Raw genomic sequence first — 16,469 nt, 5'->3', positions numbered from 1 at the left:
CAAATATATTAAGTGAACTGTTAGGACTTTCCACAGCTCCTCTTACCTCTTTGCTGTCTCTCTGACACAGATGTTCTTGAGCCTGTTGCACTGATTCTGGATGGACTCCTTGGCCTGCTGCTGCTGCTGCATTTTCCCCAAAAAACGGGACAAATCGTGTCCTGGGAGAGATTTTTTTTCCCGGGACAGCTTATGAAAAAAGAGAACAATTCTGGAAAAAACAGGACGGGTGGCAACTCTAACTGGACCTTTATGAAAAGTTCGGGTAGATTTCTCATATGGAAATATTGCATGAGCTGAGGTTTGAACTCACAATCTACAACACCAAGAATCATCCTCTATCTCACTGAGCTAATTGGCAAACAGAAATGTCACATGTAGCTTCACAAATGCCAGTCACCTGTGTGCAAGACAGCAGCTGTTAGTGTGTAAAGGCAGATTTCAAACGGCTGTCAAAAATTCACTTATTAAGACAAAAATCCGAAAATACACAAATTGCATCTAGACAACATGGAGATGTTGGTAATTTGTTTTTAACGGTGATTTATTGGCTCCATAAGTGAAAAACTGATGTTTAAAAATGCCATTTTTGCATTGACTCCAATTGTTCACATGAAAGCGAAATTCAAAATGCTGTAAAAAATTCAGTTTTGGAGATAAAATTCTGATATTTTCCAAACATCATCTACCATGACTCCAAATTTTGTCTTTTTTTTAAATGAACATTGAAAATGTATTTAGCGAGAATTTGCAAGTATATGTTTACAATACCGTTTACAGTCAAACATTTTGATGCACTGTAGGCTCAATTTTTGATAAATCAAAAATCTGTGTGGATCGTTTGTGTAGGACAGTCTGAAGATGCTCTGTAGCAAGTTTGTTGTCAATTGAGCAAAAATTGTGGGAGGAGATAGGTTTAATAAGTTTTACAGTTTTTGAAAAAAACAGTGATGGACTTCATAATTTTTAATAGGTTTAAATGTACAAAAGTTTTTTTCAGTATTTAGGCTACATTTTGGTGAAAATCTGTAGCACACATGTGGCCTGCCACAAGAAACCCAGCAACAAGTCGGCCCGGCACAAGTCGGAAAAAAAACGTTTTGTTTTTTTAAAAAAAAAAATTAGTGATTTTCATTTTTTTGCAGAATGTGTAAGTTGAAATCATGAAGAAGCCACTCCATGTTTCAATTAACAGTATTGGTGGCCTTAAAACCATAAACTTTGTATTTGAATTTGGGTTGTTTTAGAGGAAATGCTTTGATCCTAGTTGGGGGTGTGGCGATAACAACAGTAAATTTACATACTGGCTTTCTTTGGCTATTCACATGATTTTGTTCTTTTTTCGGCCGATCAGCTGAACCACATGGCTCCTCACGCTAGGGCCACACCGCCCGCGGAAGCGCCGCGAATAGCCTCGAAGCGCCAAGAAGAGAAGGCAGTTTCCTTTCGGCGCCCATGTTAACCGACTGTGTCGTCCACACTGGCCGCGCCGTGCCGGGAAGCTCCGCGGCAGGCTCACGATTTGCAGCGATCAGTTCAGCGTCTGGTCTATTTTCTGCGCGAGCCGCGAGCAAATCTGACAAGCCAGGCAGTAAAAAACAAGAGCTGGGAGCAGAATCGCTTGTTGACGGCGTGGAGAAATGCGCGTCTGATGTGAACGGAGGTGCTCCGGCGCGCGCGAGAATTTCGGTGCGCTGCGCTTCCGCGGGCAGTGTGGCCCTGGCTTTATGCAGCCAGCCGCTCTTGCAAGGAACTGCTACTTCTGGAAGCTGCATGTGTTTTCATCATTGAATGAAGATGGACCAGGAAAAACGCATTGCAGAAGAGCTAAATCGTGGCTGTTACAGCGCAAATCTTTGGCAGTACTTCTTCGACAAGACAGATGCTTCTGGTTATGCTGATGCCGATCTCACTTCTGATTCTGAACCCGAACTAGAAGATGAAACTGACGAAATCGACGAGAGCGACTGCTTACACTGGAGAACATCCCTAATCATGTGAGTGTCATATGAGAGTTACAATCGCTCCCTCCCCCTGAGCTAACCGCTAGCTAGCTTCCGAGCTAACGTTAAAGCTAGCCCGGAACACGGAGCCAGCTAATCCCCAACACAAAGGACGACTTTGGCCAGTGTTTTGTTATATCGATCCCGAATCACTCCGTTGAGTGAGGACTGAGCCTCCTGTGCAGGGTTAGCATCACAGCTAACTGTCCGTGTTAAACTAGCCGGCTACGCTAGCATACGAGCTACAGCCATGGCTTGCAACAACACCACCCTCACAAAAGCATATAAACAAATCTCTGACCTTAAAGATGACATCCGTCGACTCTCCCAGGAGCTGCAGAATAAACAGGCCCTGTTGACCTCCTGTCTGGACATTGCCCACGAACAATCCATGCAAATAGTCTCACTCAAAGCGGCCCTCCAGGATACTGCTCCATGGGATACCTCCACCTGTCCACGGCCTTTCACTTCCTCAACACCTAGCCTCCAGTCATCCTGGGTCGAGGTCATGATCCATGGCAGAAAGGGAGTCCAGGATGCGACTGCCTCTCCTCCTCGTCTGAGCCTCTCCAACCGCTTTGAGGCCCTGGCCAACAACCCAGATCTTAGCCCGGTGCCGGGAGGCCCCGCCGCCTGCTCTCTGCACACGGCTGCTGGTGGTCGTACGACTCCTGGCTCTGGTAGCTCCCTGCCTAGGGGAGCCGCTGGCCCCTCTCTGCCTGTGACTGCTGGTGCTCTGTCCTCAGGCCCGAGCGGCTCCACATCCGGGGCGGCTGGTCCTACACCTGCGGCTGGTGGCGTCCCTGCGGCTTCCAACTCCGATGGCCCCGCGGTCCCTGGCGCCTCAGCAGCTGCTGGTGCGTCTTCTCCCCGCTCCGGCTGCCCCGCGCCCAGGATCATCTTGGCAGTCCTCGCGGCTCACCGCCTCGGCGGCCCGGCGCCCGTGGGTGTTGCGAGGCCATCTTCCCCACCGGTGCCCGTCGGTGCCCAGAGCTGCTGTGCTTTGGTCACGAATCGCCAGCCCTCTTCCAGGACAACTACCTCTACTTCTCGCCGCAAATTCCTAAAAGAAGCCGTTCTCCAATGCTCTGGAGGCGTGCGCCACCCCACGCCGCAGGCGGACCCCCCCCCCCTCCTCCTGGGGCCGGGGCGGCCAACCCACCGCAACACCTGTCTTGCCAGGCACAGTCACCGATCCTGCCGTCAGCACACGCCCCGGACGCTGGCTCACCACCTCCATCCTGGCTAAACCTCATCTTCGTCCACTCTTCCCACCAACCACCCTGATCAATGGGGACTCCATTATACGGAATATCTGCTTCTTCAACGCCACCATCTGTTGCCTCCCTGGAGCCACAGTCCTGGAAATCCTGGGTAAGCTCCCTGGGCTGCTGCGGTCACTCCCGTCCTCCGTAACCCGTCTAGTGGTGCATGTGGGGACCAATGACCTGGCTCAGGGTGCCTCTGAGCTGACAAAACGTGCTTTTATCTCCCTCTTGGACTTCCTTCACACCTGTGGAAAGTCTATTTTTATTTCTGGTCCCATCCCCACATTTGGTCGCGGGGATGCGCGCTTCTCCAGATTACTCATGCTCAACTCCCGGCTCGAGCCTGCCTGCTACGCTCGAGGTTTTAACTTTACGGCCAATTTTAATCTTTTCTGGAACCGCTCCTCCTTTTTTAAGTTCGACGGCATTCATCCCAACACCACAGGTGGTCGCATACTTGCAGCCAACATCCAATATTCCGTACATTATGCTCCACGTGACTGACTATTTACACCACACACCCCCTCCATAGACACTCTTCCTCACCCCTTGCCAGCAGCAGCACAAAGCGCAACCCAGCTCACTAGCGCCCCGTCCCTCCCAACCAGTCAATAAAATCCATCTGGTCTAATTTCCGTCCCCCTCCACGAAACATCGGTCAGGCCATTGACCACAGTGTGCTAGCCTGCCTACCCCGGTCCGCTAGCACCGCTGCCAAGTCTGAAAACACCACTGTCAAATTCGGTCTACTCAATATCCGCTCACTCACAAACAAAGGTCATCTCATCCAGGATCTCATCACTGACCATAACTTTGACTGTTTCTGTTTAACCGAAACCTGGCAACAACCCAATGACTTCTCCCAAATCAATGAATCTACTCCCCCAGAATTCGTTTACATCTGTCAACCCCGTGGCACCAGCCGGGGAGAAGGTATCGCAATAATTTATCGCAAAAAGTGAAATGTCTCGCCGGTGCCTACCCCTGCCTTCACCTCTTTTGAATCCGCTGTCTGTCAACTCTCTGGACCTACTCCCACCATCATCGCAACTGTTTACCAGCCCCCAAAACCAAACAACGACTTCTTACATGACTTTGCTGCTCTGCTCACCCACCTATCCACCCTTTCACCAAACAGCATAGTGCTGGGAGACTTCAACATTCACACTGACAATACCAACAACCCTCTCACCAAAGACTTCACATCTTGCCTCGACAGTTTTGGATTTAAACAGCATTCCGATACCCCCACTCACTCTAAGGGTCCTGGACCTAATCTGCTGCTCTGGTGTCTCCCCCTCTGACCAAACAACAGTTGATCTCCCCATAACTTACCATTTCCTCCTCTCATTCAGTATCAGACTCCCCCTCTCCATTACCAAGCTCCCCCGTCTCATTTCTTTTTGCAATATTAAGGACATTAACTTAGATTCCCTCTCCTCCTGTATCGACTCCCACATGGCTACTCAGAATTCATCCACCCTTGAACAGCTGGTCTCACACTACAACACTGGACTCCATCACATACTCAACTCCCTTGCTCCACTAAAAACCCGGTCTGTCTCCTTTTCCCTTTCCGCCCCCTGGTTTACCCCTGAACTTCGGATCATGAAAGCCAAAGGACGGCAACTCGAGCGGCTCTACAGAAAAACTGGACTTCATATTCACAAAGACATTTACAAAGACCATATGTTACACTATAAGGACTGCAATACTCAAACCAAATCAAACTACTACACTGGTACTATCTGTTCCAACGAAAGTAACACCAAATCACTGTTCTCACTGTATAAGAATATCACACAAGCCCCGGAATCTGTACCAACTCACCTTTGTTCTACTGCTCTCTGTAACTCCATCATGTCATTCTTCAGTCAGAAAATCCAGACGATCCACCAGCAACTCAGCTCACAACCCACCCTCAATGTCGTACCTGAACTTCCCCCTCCTACCCACTCTTTTAACTCCTTCCAGCTCCCCACCACCTCAGCAATTTCAGATCTTATCCGGAAGTCCAACCCATCCACCTGTCAGCTCGACCCTCTCCTCACAGTTCTGGTCAAAGCCTGCCTCCCTTCCCTGGTCCCTCTCATCTCTTCCATCATCCACTCCACTCTCTCCACTGGAACTGTTCCTACACCATTCAAAACCACTGCAATTACCCCAATTCTGAAAAAACCCGGTGCAGACCCCACCAACTTCAATAACCTACGTCCAATTTCTAATCTCCCCTTCATTTCCAAGATTCTTGAAAAAACAGTAGCAATTCAACTCCACTTCCATCTATCACACAACAACCTGTATGAACAGTTCCAGTCTGGTTTCCGCCCTCTCCACAGCACAGAAACTGCACTCACAAAAATTACCAACGACCTCCTCATGGCAGCTGATTCTGGTTTGCTTTCCATCCTCATCCTCCTTGACCTCAGTGCAGCCTTCGACACCATCTGTCACACCACCCTCCTCAATAGACTATCCTCCATCGGAATCACTCATACTCCTCTAGACTGGTTTAAATCTTATCTCTTTCACTGCACTCAGTTCATCCAGCTCAAACACTTCACATCCCAACCTTCCCCTGTTACTTCAGGTGTGCCCCAGGGCTCTGTCCTGGGGCCCCTCCTCTTCATCATTTATCTTCTTCCCCTTGGCAGCATCTTCTGCAAACATAACATCACTTTTCACTGTTACGCAGATGACACCCAGCTCTACCTCGCTAGCAAACCCACTGCCAACCTCCCACCCTCCTCCCTTACTGACTGCTTAACTGAAAATCCTGGTTCACCTCAAATCTTCTAAAACTCAACTCTGACAAAACCAAGATTCTTCTCATTGGCACACAGTCAACACTTTCCAAAACTGACAGTTTCCCCCTCACCATTGACAACTGCTCCGTCTCCCCCTCCCCACATTTAAGAGTCTGGGTGTCATCCTCGACAGCACACTTTCCTTCCGATCTCACATCAACAACATCACCCGGTCTGCTTACTTCCACCTACGCAACATCAACTGCCTCCGCCCCTCCCTTACTCCCCATGCCACTGCTATCCTTGTCCATAGTCTCATCACTTCCCGCCTGGATTACTGCAACTCCCTCCTCTCCGGTCTCACCCACAAATCCTTGCACAAACTTCAACTGGTCCAAAATTCAGCTGCCCGTGTCATCACCAGAACCCCCGCCATCCACCACATAACTCCGGTCCTACAGCAGCTCCACTGGCTCCCAGTCAAGTCCCGCATTGACTTCAAAATCCTTCTGCTTGTATTCAAGGCCATCCATAATCTTGCCCCCCCATATCTTTCCAGTCTTCTCCACATCGCCACTCCCTCTCGCACCCTCCTCTATTCTGTTGACTGTCCCCTCCGCCCGTATCACCACCATGGGGAGCAGAGCTTTCACCCGCTCTGCTCCCCGGCTCTGGAACTCTCTTTCACCCGAAATAAGGAACATCAGTACACTATCATAATTCAAGTCCCGACTCAAAACACACCAGTTTAAAATCGCCTTTTCCCTTCAGTAACCCCATTTCCTGTTCACATCTAACTGTTTTTATTCGTGTGTACTTTTTGTGATTTTCTTTTGTAATTTTATTTTAAATTATTTTAATTGATTTTATTGTGTACTGTGCATTGTCTTTTATCCATTGTAGGTGTCCTTGAGTGACAGAAAGGCGCCTAAGAAATAAAATGTATTATTATTATTATATTATTAATCTACAGCTGACCTTAGCCGAAGATGAAGACGACGAAGAATCCCTCGGCCTCGCAGCGGAGGAGCTGGAGCGTAAGATATCAGAAGCTATATCTACGGTAACATTTGAAGGGGATAAAGACAGCGAAATGGAGAAGATCCGTAACTTTGACTGCAAATGCTACGGAAGAAGAAAGGAGAATTCTCTCCTTGGGACACAGTCGTGTAGCCACAAACTTTATCTAGAGCTTATGTACAACATACGGATGGATTCTTTAGCTGCCGAAAGAGAGTGGCAGGACATGAGAATAATTGGACACCTCGAGGCGAACAGACGTACAGTAGTTACTTCTGAGATGACTACATCCACCAAGAAGCCCCCGACGAAAAGATAGCACCCCCGAACCACTTATTTCATCGGAGGCAATGAAGTCTGCAGGAATACTTTTCAGTTTCTTATGGGGTGAGTTTTCATTAACGTACAAGTTATCTACGTTACGTTAGCGTTCATTCGAAGTCACATACAGGGATTACAAACTGTTTTTTCATGTTTTTTCATGGCTATACCTTACATTGTTATTAGCTAGCTCAGTACTGTCGTTTTAAAATGAAAATGATATGCACATCAAAACTAAGCTGTAATGGGAGGTTTATATAGAGTAATGTGAGCATCTGCTATTAATTTCAATAACACACCAACCTGATGATGTTGAATAAGTTGATGCTTGAATAATGTGTGAATCACACACCCATGGGTGAATAACACACCTTTGGGTGCATGAATAAAGTATTGACTGTGATGCTAATAATTTAGCAACTAGCCTACCTGAGGGCAGTTTGGATGAATACGTCTAGAGTCAGGTGACAAGGTGCCTGTTAGCATGACCCATGATCTGAAACTTCTTTGTTTTCCTTTTTCAGAATTGGCAAAGACACTCTGACTGACATAATCAAACACTTTGATGAGAATGGGGCAATATATATATATATATATATATATATATATATATATATATATATATATATATATATATATATATATATTTATATATATATATACACACACACACATATATATATATATATATATATATATATATATATATATGTGTGTGTGTGTGTGTGTGTGTGTTAAAAAAAACACAAAAAACACTGTACCACTACAGATAAATGTCACTGGTTATGTTGCAGATTCAGATTTTTACTCACAAAATACATCAAATAAAATATGATGCATTACTATTTATGAAATGATCCAGCATTATTTAAGAATCAAAAGGCCCATCTTGAAGAAACTTTAAGTAAATTTAGGTACATTGTGTTAATAATAGGTTGACCTCTCCTGACTGAGGGAGTTTGTTTTACTATAGCCTAGTAAAAAAAAAAAAAGAAAAGAGTAGGCCCTCTTCTTCTACAGCCTCCAAAATTCAACCAATATTAACAGTTAGACAGAGGGTGAAAATAAAGCAAGTTTGTCCAGGGCCCCAGGCCCCAAAACTACTAAATCCTCCCCTGATAATAATAATAATGAAAACACAGCTAAGACTGAGAGTCTGACTAAAACTAAAACTAAATGAAGCGCTCTGTACAAGTCTAAAGAAGTCACTTTCCACTGCTGAACATATGACACTTTTTAAAAATTCAGACATGTTGGTGCTTTGCTTGCCTCTCTCACTGCACATCATGATCACAGCAGTTACACATTCATTTTTCTCTGTGTGGAAAAATGGACGTGTGGTGTGCAACATGTGAGAAGTGTCAATTAACGGTCACGCATTGATCGGCAGACCGAGGTGAAGTTAATTTGACGTTGGATATTCGACGGATATTCGGATATTCATTTTGGGTTCAACAGTGATTTCCACCTCTCTCTCATCGGCAGAAAACAGGGCTAATACCCCAACCCACCCACCCACACAAACACTCACAAAAACACACTTCCCAGATAGCACACATACATCTGGCCGACGTCGGCCTGAGGACGACACATCGGCCCCGAATTTATAACATCTGACAAGCGTTGCCGCATGGGCGGATATCTTTTTAATACTCTTTTGTCCCAGCTCATCAAACGTCTCTGTTATGTCGGCTTTGGGTCGGCCCAGTGCCGTAGAATATACCTGCCCACATACCATTCCATTATTTGGAACTGAGCTCACAGGACACAGCATCTCATCGGAGCTGGTTTCAGGTAAGCTAATTGGAATAAATTGGCAGAAAATAGCTCTGTTGTTTCTTCTGTGACCGTTAAAAGAAGTTCCTGGTGAGTGGTGAGGCACGACTGGGTGTAGCTTAGCACAGGTCCCCACCAGCTTACATTATCTTTCGTTAGCTGTTAGCTAGTTTAGCTCATGTTAGCTAACAGACTACAACTGTGGTGTTTTCATTTTATTTTCCCTAGTTGACGTTATTTGCTTATCTGGTTATCATGAGCACTCGTTTTGGGTTAAAGTGGAAGTGCCCGGAGCTCCCACCCGTGGTCCTGGGCAGGGCTCGAGACTTGGGATCCAATCACTTATGGTCCAGCCCGGCCGGACCTCCGCCGCCCTGGACGGATGCTCAAATGTGGGTGAGAGGAGCGGAGAGGAGCGTGGAGGTCAGGCCGGGGGGGCTGACACTGTGTATCCCAGAACGGATGCTCAAGTGTGGGTGAAAGGAGCGGAGAGGAGCGCGGAGGTCAAATAGTGAAGTTTAAGGATGCCTGCGGTATGTTGTTAATGTGATTTTATGGGCAATTTATCAGTCGAGGTCTCCTCCTCCTCTGCAAAGCAAACTGACCCGGTGGCTACAGGTAATAGCGCAGTTTTGAAACCACTGTTTTTCCGAGATGAAGGACTGATTGTTGAGCTGCTGTTAACAGTTAACGGAGTTAATGCCGGATCCCGTTATTTAACTGTTTCAACACTAAATTAAGCAGAGTGACGGACCCAAAGCCTTCAATCTGGCCAAAAGACAGCTGAAATGCTAAACAAAAAAAAAATACAGTGGTGAAGTTGGGATTTGTTTCTTGAAGTTATGTGCTCATTGTCTTTTCCGTCTCTTGTAGGCTGCCAGGAGAAGTGGACTGGCCATCAGATATTGTTTGTGGAAATTTGAAAATAAAGTTTGTCAAACTGACTTTTGTCTCTTCATTGTGCACACTTACACACGAAATAGGGTAACAGTCAGCTATTTTTGAACGTTAGCACTGATTTCTCACATTGAATGGTGAAATATTTGTAGTTTGAAAGGTCCGACCTAAATGAATAAAGGTCGTAGTTAACGAAGCATATGAATATTAATGAAGGAGCGCCCACTGAGCGCAGCTTCTTTTATTGATCGTTTGAACGTCACGTGGTGGTCATTTTCAATTAAAGGCCGACGTCTCAAATGCTCTCCCTGCTAAGTCTAAACGATCTCAACTTGATACATCGGGCTGACGTCGGCCAGAGAAATTAATTTGGTTTGCTATGAAAAAAGTCTATTTTCTTCAGTAGCTTTGACATCACTGGACCCAGACACCCCACAACAATGTAGAATGCTTTTGCCAAGTGGGCCTAATAAGGTCCACCTCTTTATAAATGGGTTTCATACTCTTTCTATTTTATATGATTTTTTTAAACAAACACCATTTAAAAATAAAGGTATAAAATTGAAGCTATTGAAGAAAATAGACCTATTTTACTGAAAACCTATGACGTTTGTTTAAAAAATTTACTCTATGTTGCCCATTGTTTTCTGCCTGTGAGAGGGAGGTGGAAATCACTGTTGAACCCAAAATGAATATCCGAATATCCGTCGAATATCCAACGTCAAACTAACTTCACCACGGTGACCGGGCAGGTGCTACAGCAGCGGAAGTTTCCGGCCTGCAGCACAGAGAACAGGCTTGATCACGGACCAACCAGCCAGAGATGAAACGCCGTGGAAGCGCATCATACTCAGTTATCGAATACTCACTGTGGCGTGAGACTGGCCTTGGTTTGTTCAGAGCGTGAGACAAAGGTGACTCAGAGATGTGACAGATGGCAATCCTGATACGTAGCCTCATTGAATAGAGCCTGTTATACCTGTTGCCTCCACCTCCTGAGGTAATCGCTGATGAGATTTTTTGTTTTTTGGCAAACGACACTATTAGAAACCCAGCCCTCCCGCAAAACAGACAGATAGACAACATTCTTGTTACATTACTCTATACAATATATCTTCTGTCTTTTATAAAGAATTTTTTATGATCACATCATCCTCCATTCAACATTAAAATGGGTTTAGTGTTTTATAGTCACAGATGTGCCTTCAAAAGCGACTCCCGCACTGAGGCGCCTCATTTGGCACGTGGGAGCGTTTAATGTCATAACGGTGAGATACCCTTGTCTGTTACTGCTGTGAGCGTGCTCCAGTGCTGTCTGAAGTCACCACCCTTTATTCCCAGGAAATCCAGCAAACAAAACAAACTTTCCGGCAAATGAGCAGGACAGAGTGCAGAACCTGCTAAGATATCATCACTGTGTTCTCTCCACACGATTCTCTGCTGAGGTAAGACACATTATATGCTCAATTAAAGTACATTTAGAGTTTCCTTTTATAGACGTGAAAACTAAATGTTGCCACCAACGATTCTAACATGCATGTGAACTTTTGAGGGACTTTTATTTTCCTTTAATACTTAAGTTTTATTGAGACTTCTGCTCTACATTTCAGATAGATATTGTTCTTTGTTCTCAATTGCATGTCAGAACTATGTATATTATTGTATTACAATATATTAAAACATTATGTGCATATCACTTTAATATTGCAGCTGCTAAAGGTGGGGCTAATTTAAATACTTTGTATAATCACCCACAGCGATAAATTATAATGTATTTGATAAGTACACCTTGCATCAGCCTGAACCTGTGAAGTATGTAGGAACTATAACTTTGAGATAAATGTAGAGTAAAAACTACAGTTGATTATTAATGAAGACTTTAACTTTTGACACTTAAAGTACAATGTGCTGCTAATACATTTTTTCAAACACTGGTTTGTCAGCAGATAATTCAAATTCCATTTATTTCATTTAGTGACTGGTTCAGAGAAAATGGGCTGTTTCTGAAGCATGATACCTTTATACTGTATACATTCAAGCACAAAGCTGCAGCAAGCTGAACTTCTGAACGTCTGCATTCTTTAGATCAGACTGTCTGATTTCTCTTACATCAACGGCATTTGTTGTCTTAGCAGAAATATGTTTGAACAGTTTGCAGAAGGCTATTCTGATCTGTGTCATGAGAGGGAAACGTGTGCAATATATGTGTGAGACTGCAATATCTGAAGTTCCCTCTTGGCAAAAGTTGGAAAACTTACTAAAACTGAGCTTCTGTAAGGCAATGAATATTGCGGAGGGCGTGGCTCATCACATAAAGGTGTATAACATCTCAAGGGTTTCAGCGATCACCACGCAACTTTGTAGGCATATGACCACACATAATCTGAGGGGACCCCTCCATTATTGACCAGATCAAACAAAATGGGGGCGCTAGAGAGCTAATTTCTCTAGAGAAATTTAACTCTAATTGGCAACTGGGTGGCACTATAACAACAGAAAAATGCTTAAAAATGGCTAAAATGCGACCGATCGCTGTGGCTCCCCTGCAGCTGAATGTTTTGTTTGTTTTTTCTAATTTTTGGTATGACTAAGTCATGGTATGGTATGCTGTACATAATCATGGAAACTGTCAGTCAGTCATTCTGTCTGTTCCATGTTTTTCTACTCACTGATGTGGTCAATCTATGTGAAACTGCACATAGGCATTGAGGATTGGCATCGGTAGAAGGTGACAAAGCTACCAGTGGGTATGGACTAGTATACACTTTATTAGCAGGAGTTGCACGGAATATTTTGCACATTGCATATTTGCACATTAGAATCAGTTAATTAATGGCTTTATTTATTGAATATCTAACGCCAGTATTTACAGAATAATTTAAACCATGATTCATTATGTGTCTTGTGTAAGGTGCTAGAATGAGTATTCGCCTCACCTGAAAGAAAGGGGAGTTAAAAACAAGCTTGGATCATGCGGTGCATGTGTGCTCATAATTTAATAAGCATCAGTTAACTTAATGAGAGTTTGTGCGGTAAAAAATAGTCTGCTATACTGTGTAACAAATTTGCTCGATTGTTTAACTTATGCATTAACACGAGACTGTAAAAGTAATGAAGGTAGCCACCGTGACATCACCCATTGTTTGTGGCATAGCACTTACCTGTCCGCTTCAGGGTGTTCGTGTGAAAGAGTTCCCCGCAGGTACGAACACCAATATAAATGTTCCAGAGGGTGGTGTTGGCAATTGGTGTGGATGTTTAAGAATTATTATTATATTTATGTATGTATTTGGTGATGGGGGGTAAGCAGCAGTAGGCATACGTGCAGCTTGTGAACAGGCAAGGCAGGCAACTGCTTGGGGCCCCTGAGACTCATGGCTGAGGGCTGTTTTTACTGAAATGTCTCAAAAATGTATTAGCCGCAGTGACCGCATCCCTCTCCCCCTTAAACAACAACGGGCGATTTGCAATGACATCTCAGTAGGAAACCTCCCCAAAGGGGCCCCACGTCAATCCCATGATCCCACCTCACGTTAACCTGTGTGATGCTAATCGTTCTGCAAGTTGGAAATACAGCTGTAGGAAAATGAAGAAGAGTTATCCATCTGGTAGTGAGAAGAGGAAGAAAAAAAGAAGATGAAGAAAAAAGAAAGAAAGACAGTGGTAAGTGGAGCAGATAATGATAAGCATGACATTAACAATAAATGACTGCTGTTATTGATCTGTTACTTTGTCTAACTAACGGGAAGACAGACTTGAATAGCAGCTAACATTAGCGTCAGAATGCTAGCTTACGCTAATGCTAGCTTACACAAATGTGGCATCCTGGACATTTCATTGGTATCATTAATGTTACTAAGTGGGTCACCCCCCTTAATTATTCTGATTATTCTAATTGCTTGTGTAGACACACCTGATTTCAGACTGGACTAGAGTAGTTACTCCGGTAGTGTAACGGTTGCAGTTTGCCCTGTTGTCATGGCAACCGCTGTAGTTCAGTTTAACCGTATACTCATTATACTACTTTACTAGTGCTTTATCTGTTTGTGTGTTTACAGGTGAGTTAAACATGTTTACACAAGCATCCATATGTTTAGATATTTTCTGTTTACTTGTTGATGTTTACACTTAAATGTGAAGATGTGAGAGGTTAGGTAGCGGTGGTCTGCGACTGTTGTTATATGTTGTTAGTATGTTGTTGATGTTTGAATTTATTGTAAAGTTTACTTGTTGTACCATGCTTGCTGTGCCTGTATGCTGCGTGGACATGCTGTGTGGACACACAATGTATTGGAGTGATTTGGATGGAAAAACAGCTTTTTCTGTAACTAATAAAGTTGTGTAAGAGTTCATAGGTAGCATTAAGCTATGAATGCTATGATAGCAATGAATAATGAAAGCTATGCCCAAGAAGAACAATTAAAAATCTGTCTCTTATCTCTCCTCAGGATCATTACTTAAATGTATGACCACAAAACAGACAGATAAAGTGCCCCTTCCAAATGCTGAAGATGAAAACCACAAGTCCAGTATTCCAATTTAATTGATAACATATGCCATGCCCTGTAAAGATTGTTTATGATAATATATACTGTGTTGTTTTTTTGTCACATCAGTTCCAGCAACATCCACCTCCAGTGGAATAGTGGCCACTCCACCTCGTGGTTGTCATGAGCAGGAAGAGACACCACAGGCTCACCGAGTGCCCACACCAAGTGATGATACTGATGACTGTGAGTTCAATAAATCAGTAAATTTTACTTTAATTGATAACTTAAACCATGCCCTGTAAAGATTCTTCATGACAATATATACCCTGTTATACCCTGTGGGTTGAAAACAGTGACATCAATGGTCAAATTCTAGATTGCAGGGCTCACTCACTCACCCCTCCCATCGGGTAAATGACGGTGGCCTCGTAGGACAAAAAGCCTTGGGCAGACACGAGTTTTTCCACCAATCTCCAGCCCGCACACTGACTGACAGCTTACCACACTCACCACTGGGTTGCTACAATATTGTAGCGACCCTGCAGTAAATGTTCTGTTATAATGTCAATGTTCTGTGAGTTAATGGCATGTTTGGGATTGAATGAGTATAGGTAGGGGGGCGGGGTGCGAGTGTGACGGGGACGGGGACGGGGACGAGGGCTGTGTGAGTGTGCTTGCTGGTGTGTGTATGAACGAGCTGGAGGAGAGAGCAGCAGTGCACAGTTGGAGTGTTACAGCTAAGTTGTTTTGGCGTGGTTACGGCCAACAGTAACCTGTACTGTTCAGTAATAAACAGTGGTTTTAGCTGTACTGAATCCAATCAGCAGGGTACATAGGAGTGACGTTACTGCTATCCTATTGTCTGTTATTGACATAAGACTAAAATTTTCAGTACGTCTTGCGCTGTGATCTGCGGAGGGATACACCGGTGAGCAGGCACAGGCACAGACATAGCCTGTAAACAAAACTCAGCTGTTTATTTAGCCTAGCAATATCTCCGTACTATAGTAGTTGCAATGGACGACTTTGAACGCGATTTTGAAGAGTTTCTTGTAGCGGACACAGATCCAGAGCCATACCTGTTTGAGCCGGAGCATACAGATGAGGAACTCCATATGTTTGATGCTGAGCGGGCGAGAAGAGAGGCTGAATGCACAGAATGGGATTCGGTGCTACTGCTACCATCGTTGGGGAGATATATCATCAGGAGGAAAAGCGCCACAGAGAGTGCATCACAAGGAGTGAAGCTGCGTCTTCTTTTCCTCGCAGATGATGGTTCGGGTTCATTCTACCGTGTTGCGTAAGTGTGGTCCATTCGCAAACTTTATAACTAAAAAAACTTTTCACTACTCTCTATCGACGAACTACTAACACTCTCTGGATTGTCCGCTCGGGCTGCCGTACATACATGGCGGCGCAAGATGGCGACCTCTCTAAAGCAATATATATACATATATATATATATATATAGAGAGAGAGAGAGAGAGAAAGAGAGAGAGAGAGAGATATCTATCTCTCTCTCTCTCTCTCTCTCTATATATATATATATATATATAAAAGCATAATTATAAGGCTATGAAAACCAAACAAATTTTATCTCATAGCGATTATACACTTATATAAACATATTAATGGGTAGAATATTCAGATTCAGATGTGACAATAAACCATGCCAAATATTACACACTGGCCCTTTAATAACTTAAAAATTATGGCGAAAAGGTAGTTTCTTGCAACCCTATAATTAAGATAAAAATATTCACAAACGAAAGGACACTTCTGGTTGCTGATAAGTAGTGTTTAACTTTTGATTTTTCACACTAAAAATTAAAACCCTCGGCTCGCACTGCTGCGCAAGCAGACAGATGCGCGACTCAGAGCAGCATGTGTCACTGACACCAGACTCAGAGCGCAGCGGACCGGTGGAAAATGTCACCATCAGCATAT

General features: G+C 44.2%; 2 protein-coding genes and 1 pseudogene across 2 annotated transcripts in view; all 3 read left to right on the top strand.

Moving 5' to 3' along the window:
• LOC125882476 (NXPE family member 3-like) overlaps nt 1-16,469 on the top strand; it is an 81,308-nt pseudogene that overhangs the window by 22,803 nt on the left and 42,036 nt on the right.
• LOC125882490 (NXPE family member 3-like) overlaps nt 1-16,469 on the top strand; it is a 76,999-nt gene that overhangs the window by 18,494 nt on the left and 42,036 nt on the right. The window lies entirely within an intron of this gene.
• The window catches only part of LOC125882482 (NXPE family member 3-like), an 87,904-nt gene continuing 82,638 nt past the window's right edge, over nt 11,204-16,469 (top strand). The window contains exon 1 of the mRNA XM_049566189.1: nt 11,204-11,477. The gene's annotated coding sequence lies outside the window, so the exon portion shown is untranslated. The remainder of the gene's footprint in view (nt 11,478-16,469) is intronic.

This window comes from Epinephelus fuscoguttatus, linkage group LG22 (genome assembly GCF_011397635.1).
Source record: "Epinephelus fuscoguttatus linkage group LG22, E.fuscoguttatus.final_Chr_v1".
Taxonomy (NCBI): domain Eukaryota; kingdom Metazoa; phylum Chordata; class Actinopteri; order Perciformes; family Serranidae; genus Epinephelus; species Epinephelus fuscoguttatus.
This window is presented reverse-complemented; position numbering and strand designations above follow the sequence as displayed.